Genomic DNA, 7,500 nt, shown 5'->3' with positions numbered 1-7,500 from the left:
ACATGTTTACCAACCCAGGTTACTTAACACTCATGAAAAGTAATTATTGCCTGTCGAGCATAACATATGTCCCGATCAGGTTTATTTTGCCATTGATAATATCAAACCAGGCTGAAAAAAATTTTTTCATCGGGTGGGCATAACATGTTTACCAACCCAGGTTACTTATCACTCATGAAAAGTAATTATTGCCTGTCGAGCATAACATATGTCCCGATCAGGCCTATTTTGCCTTTGATAAATATCAAACCAGGCTGAAAAAAATTTTTTCATCGGGTGGGCATAACATGCTTACCAACCCAGGTTACCTTTCACTCATGAAAAATAATTATTGCCTGCCGAGCATAACAACATATGTCTCGTTAAGGTCTATTTTGCCTTTGATAAATATCAAATCAGGCTAAAAAAAATTTTTTTTAAAAAAAATTTTTTCATCGGGCGAGCATAACATGTTTATCAAACCAGGCCCAATTTCATTCATGAAAAAAAATGTAATTAAAAAATGTACGTTTGAATCAAAAAGTGGTCATACATAGATTTACACATAAAATTTTAATAATCAATAAATATGCTTCCCATATCCAATACCTGTATTGTATTGATATATTTATTATAATAAGCATTACTTAAATCATAATTTGTTTACCAATTTAGGTTACTTTTCATTCATGAAAAGTAATTATTGCCTGTCGAGCATAACATATGTCCCGATCAGGCTTATTTTGCCTTTGATAAATATCAAACCAGGCTGAAAAAAATTTTTTCATCGGGTGGGCATAACATGCTTACCAACCCAGGTTACTTTTCATTCATGAAAAGTAATTATTGCCTGTCGAGCATAACATATGTCCCGATCAGGCTTATTTTGCCTTTGATAAATATCAAACCAGGCTGAAAAAAATTTTTTCATCGGGTGGGCATAACATGTTTACCAACCCAGGTTACTTTTCATTCATGAAAAGTAATTATTGCCTGTCGAGCATAACATATGTCCCGATCAGGCTTATTTTGCCTTTGATAAATATCAAACCAGGCTGAAAAAATTTTTTTCATCGGGTGGGCATAACATATTTACCAACCCAGGTTACTTTTCACTTATGAAAAGTAATTATTGCCTGTCGAGCATAACATATGTCCCGATCAGGCTTATTTTGCCTTTGATAAATATCAAACCAGGCTGAAAAAATTTTTTTCATCGGGTGGGCATAACATGTTTACCAACCCAGGTTACTTTTCATTCATGAAAAGTAATTATTGCCTGTCGAGCATAACATATGTCCCGATAAGGCTTATATTGCCATTGGTAAATATCAAACCAGGCTGAAAAAAATTCTTTCATCGGGTGGGCATAACATGTTTACCAACCCAGGTTACTTTTCATTCATGAAAAGTAATTATTGCCTGTCGAGCATAACATATGTCCCGATCAGGCTTATTTTGCCTTTGATAAATATCAAACCAGGCTGAAAAAAATTTTTTCATCGGGTGGGCATAACATGCTTACCAACCCAGGTTACTTTTCATTCATGAAAAGTAATTATTGCCTGTCGAGCATAACATATGTCCCGATCAGGCTTATTTTGCCTTTGATAAATATCAAACCAGGCTGAAAAAAATTTTTTCATCGGGTGGGCATAACATGCTTACCAACCCAGGTTACTTTTCATTCATGAAAAGTAATTATTGCCTGTCGAGCATAACATATGTCCCGATCAGGCTTATTTTGCCTTCGATAAATATCAAACCAGGCTGAAAAAATTTTTTTCATCGGGTGGGCATAACATGTTTACCAACCCAGGTTACTTTTCATTCATGAAAAGTAATTATTGCCTGTCGAGCATAACATATGTCCCGATCAGGCTTATATTGCCATTGGTAAATATCAAACCAGGCTGAAAAAAATTTTTTCATCGGGTGGGCATAACATGTTTACCAACCCAGGTTACTTTTCATTCATGAAAAGTAATTATTGCCTGTCGAGCATAACATATGTCCCGATAAGGCTTATATTGCCATTGGTAAATATCAAACCAGGCTGAAAAAAATTCTTTCATCGGGTGGGCATAACATGTTTACCAACCCAGGTTACTTTTCATTCATGAAAAGTAATTATTGCCTGTCGAGCATAACATATGTCCCGATCAGGCTTATTTTGCCTTTGATAAATATCAAACCAGGCTGAAAAAAATTTTTTCATCGGGTGGGCATAACATGTTTACCAACCCAGGTTACTTTTCATTCATGAAAAGTAATTATTGCCTGTCGAGCATAACATATGTCCCGATCAGGCTTATATTGCCATTGGTAAATGTCAAACCAGGCTGAAAAAAATTTTTTCATCGGGTGGGCATAACATGTTTACCAACCCAGGTTACTTTTCATTCATGAAAAGTAATTATTGCCTGTCGAGCATAACATATGTCCCGATCAGGCTTATATTGCCATTGGTAAATATCAAACCAGGCTGAAAAAATTTTTTTCATCGGGTGGGCATAACATGTTTACCAACCCAGGTTACTTTTCATTCATGAAAAGTAATTATTGCCTGTCGAGCATAACATATGTCCCGATAAGGCTTATATTGCCATTGGTAAATATCAAACCAGGCTGAAAAAAATTTTTTCATCGGGTGGGCATAACATGTTTACCAACCCAGGTTACTTTTCATTCATGAAAAGTAATTATTGCCTGTCGAGCATAACATATGTCCCGATCAGGCTTATTTTGCCTTTGATAAATATCAAACCAGGCTGAAAAAAATTTTTTCATCGGGTGGGCATAACATGCTTACCAACCCAGGTTACTTTTCATTCATGAAAAGTAATTATTGCCTGTCGAGCATAACATATGTCCCGATCAGGCTTATTTTGCCTTTGATAAATATCAAACCAGGCTGAAAAAATTTTTTCATCGGGTGGGCATAACATGTTTACCAACCCAGGTTACTTTTCACTTATGAAAAGTAATTATTGCCTGTCGAGCATAACATATGTCCCGATCAGGCTTATTTTGCCTTTGATAAATATCAAACCAGGCTGAAAAAAATTTTTTCATCGGGTGGGCATAACATGTTTACCAACCCAGGTTACTTTTCATTCATGAAAAGTAATTATTGCCTGTCGAGCATAACATATGTCCCGATCAGGCTTATTTTGCCTTTGATAAATATCAAACCAGGCTGAAAAAAATTTTTTCATCGGGTGGGCATAACATGCTTACCAACCCAGGTTACTTTTCATTCATGAAAAGTAATTATTGCCTGTCGAGCATAACATATGTCCCGATCAGGCTTATTTTGCCTTTGATAAATATCAAACCAGGCTGAAAAAAATTTTTTCATCGGGTGGGCATAACATGTTTACCAACCCAGGTTACTTTTCATTCATGAAAAGTAATTATTGCCTGTCGAGCATAACATATGTCCCGATCAGGCTTATTTTGCCTTTGATAAATATCAAACCAGGCTGAAAAAATTTTTTTCATCGGGTGGGCATAACATGTTTACCAACCCAGGTTACTTTTCACTTATGAAAAGTAATTATTGCCTGTCGAGCATAACATATGTCCCGATCAGGCTTATTTTGCCTTTGATAAATATCAAACCAGGCTGAAAAAATTTTTTTCATCGGGTGGGCATAACATGTTTACCAACCCAGGTTACTTTTCATTCATGAAAAGTAATTATTGCCTGTCGAGCATAACATATGTCCCGATAAGGCTTATATTGCCATTGGTAAATATCAAACCAGGCTGAAAAAAATTCTTTCATCGGGTGGGCATAACATGTTTACCAACCCAGGTTACTTTTCATTCATGAAAAGTAATTATTGCCTGTCGAGCATAACATATGTCCCGATCAGGCTTATTTTGCCTTTGATAAATATCAAACCAGGCTGAAAAAAATTTTTTCATCGGGTGGGCATAACATGCTTACCAACCCAGGTTACTTTTCATTCATGAAAAGTAATTATTGCCTGTCGAGCATAACATATGTCCCGATCAGGCTTATTTTGCCTTTGATAAATATCAAACCAGGCTGAAAAAATTTTTTTCATCGGGTGGGCATAACATGTTTACCAACCCAGGTTACTTTTCACTTATGAAAAGTAATTATTGCCTGTCGAGCATAACATATGTCCCGATCAGGCTTATTTTGCCTTTGATAAATATCAAACCAGGCTGAAAAAATTTTTTTCATCGGGTGGGCATAACATGTTTACCAACCCAGGTTACTTTTCATTCATGAAAAGTAATTATTGCCTGTCGAGCATAACATATGTCCCGATAAGGCTTATATTGCCATTGGTAAATATCAAACCAGGCTGAAAAAAATTCTTTCATCGGGTGGGCATAACATGTTTACCAACCCAGGTTACTTTTCATTCATGAAAAGTAATTATTGCCTGTCGAGCATAACATATGTCCCGATCAGGCTTATTTTGCCTTTGATAAATATCAAACCAGGCTGAAAAAAATTTTTTCATCGGGTGGGCATAACATGCTTACCAACCCAGGTTACTTTTCATTCATGAAAAGTAATTATTGCCTGTCGAGCATAACATATGTCCCGATCAGGCTTATTTTGCCTTTGATAAATATCAAACCAGGCTGAAAAAAATTTTTTCATCGGGTGGGCATAACATGCTTACCAACCCAGGTTACTTTTCATTCATGAAAAGTAATTATTGCCTGTCGAGCATAACATATGTCCCGATCAGGCTTATTTTGCCTTTGATAAATATCAAACCAGGCTGAAAAAATTTTTTTCATCGGGTGGGCATAACATGTTTACCAACCCAGGTTACTTTTCATTCATGAAAAGTAATTATTGCCTGTCGAGCATAACATATGTCCCGATCAGGCTTATATTGCCATTGGTAAATATCAAACCAGGCTGAAAAAAATTTTTTCATCGGGTGGGCATAACATGTTTACCAACCCAGGTTACTTTTCATTCATGAAAAGTAATTATTGCCTGTCGAGCATAACATATGTCCCGATAAGGCTTATATTGCCATTGGTAAATATCAAACCAGGCTGAAAAAAATTCTTTCATCGGGTGGGCATAACATGTTTACCAACCCAGGTTACTTTTCATTCATGAAAAGTAATTATTGCCTGTCGAGCATAACATATGTCCCGATCAGGCTTATTTTGCCTTTGATAAATATCAAACCAGGCTGAAAAAAATTTTTTCATCGGGTGGGCATAACATGTTTACCAACCCAGGTTACTTTTCATTCATGAAAAGTAATTAGTGCCTGTCGAGCATAACATATGTCCCGATCAGGCTTATATTGCCATTGGTAAATGTCAAACCAGGCTGAAAAAAATTTTTTCATCGGGTGGGCATAACATGTTTACCAACCCAGGTTACTTTTCATTCATGAAAAGTAATTATTGCCTGTCGAGCATAACATATGTCCCGATAAGGCTTATATTGCCATTGGTAAATATCAAACCAGGCTGAAAAAAATTCTTTCATCGGGTGGGCATAACATGTTTACCAACCCAGGTTACTTTTCATTCATGAAAAGTAATTATTGCCTGTCGAGCATAACATATGTCCCGATCAGGCTTATTTTGCCTTTGATAAATATCAAACCAGGCTGAAAAAATTTTTTTCATCGGGTGGGCATAACATGCTTACCAACCCAGGTTACTTTTCATTCATGAAAAGTAATTATTGCCTGTCGAGCATAACATATGTCCCGATCAGGCTTATTTTGCCTTTGATAAATATCAAACCAGGCTGAAAAAATTTTTTCATCGGGTGGGCATAACATGTTTACCAACCCAGGTTACTTTTCACTTATGAAAAGTAATTATTGCCTGTCGAGCATAACATATGTCCCGATCAGGCTTATTTTGCCTTTGATAAATATCAAACCAGGCTGAAAAAAATTTTTTCATCGGGTGGGCATAACATGTTTACCAACCCAGGTTACTTTTCATTCATGAAAAGTAATTATTGCCTGTCGAGCATAACATATGTCCCGATCAGGCTTATTTTGCCTTTGATAAATATCAAACCAGGCTGAAAAAAATTTTTTCATCGGGTGGGCATAACATGCTTACCAACCCAGGTTACTTTTCATTCATGAAAAGTAATTATTGCCTGTCGAGCATAACATATGTCCCGATCAGGCTTATTTTGCCTTTGATAAATATCAAACCAGGCTGAAAAAAATTTTTTCATCGGGTGGGCATAACATGTTTACCAACCCAGGTTACTTTTCATTCATGAAAAGTAATTATTGCCTGTCGAGCATAACATATGTCCCGATCAGGCTTATTTTGCCTTTGATAAATATCAAACCAGGCTGAAAAAATTTTTTTCATCGGGTGGGCATAACATGTTTACCAACCCAGGTTACTTTTCACTTATGAAAAGTAATTATTGCCTGTCGAGCATAACATATGTCCCGATCAGGCTTATTTTGCCTTTGATAAATATCAAACCAGGCTGAAAAAATTTTTTTCATCGGGTGGGCATAACATGTTTACCAACCCAGGTTACTTTTCATTCATGAAAAGTAATTATTGCCTGTCGAGCATAACATATGTCCCGATAAGGCTTATATTGCCATTGGTAAATATCAAACCAGGCTGAAAAAAATTCTTTCATCGGGTGGGCATAACATGTTTACCAACCCAGGTTACTTTTCATTCATGAAAAGTAATTATTGCCTGTCGAGCATAACATATGTCCCGATCAGGCTTATTTTGCCTTTGATAAATATCAAACCAGGCTGAAAAAAATTTTTTCATCGGGTGGGCATAACATGCTTACCAACCCAGGTTACTTTTCATTCATGAAAAGTAATTATTGCCTGTCGAGCATAACATATGTCCCGATCAGGCTTATTTTGCCTTTGATAAATATCAAACCAGGCTGAAAAAATTTTTTTCATCGGGTGGGCATAACATGTTTACCAACCCAGGTTACTTTTCACTTATGAAAAGTAATTATTGCCTGTCGAGCATAACATATGTCCCGATCAGGCTTATTTTGCCTTTGATAAATATCAAACCAGGCTGAAAAAAATTTTTTCATCGGGTGGGCATAACATGTTTACCAACCCAGGTTACTTTTCATTCATGAAAAGTAATTATTGCCTGTCGAGCATAACATATGTCCCGATCAGGCTTATTTTGCCTTTGATAAATATCAAACCAGGCTGAAAAAAATTTTTTCATCGGGTGGGCATAACATGCTTACCAACCCAGGTTACTTTTCATTCATGAAAAGTAATTATTGCCTGTCGAGCATAACATATGTCCCGATCAGGCTTATTTTGCCTTTGATAAATATCAAACCAGGCTGAAAAAAATTTTTTCATCGGGTGGGCATAACATGTTTACCAACCCAGGTTACTTTTCATTCATGAAAAGTAATTATTGCCTGTCGAGCATAACATATGTCCCGATCAGGCTTATTTTGCCTTTGATAAATATCAAACCAGGCTGAAAAAATTTTTTTCATCGGGTGGGCATAAC

Source organism: Condylostylus longicornis, unplaced genomic scaffold (assembly GCF_029603195.1).
Source record: "Condylostylus longicornis isolate FDR11 unplaced genomic scaffold, ASM2960319v2 ptg000294l, whole genome shotgun sequence".
NCBI lineage: Eukaryota > Metazoa > Arthropoda > Insecta > Diptera > Dolichopodidae > Condylostylus > Condylostylus longicornis.
This window is presented reverse-complemented; position numbering follows the sequence as displayed.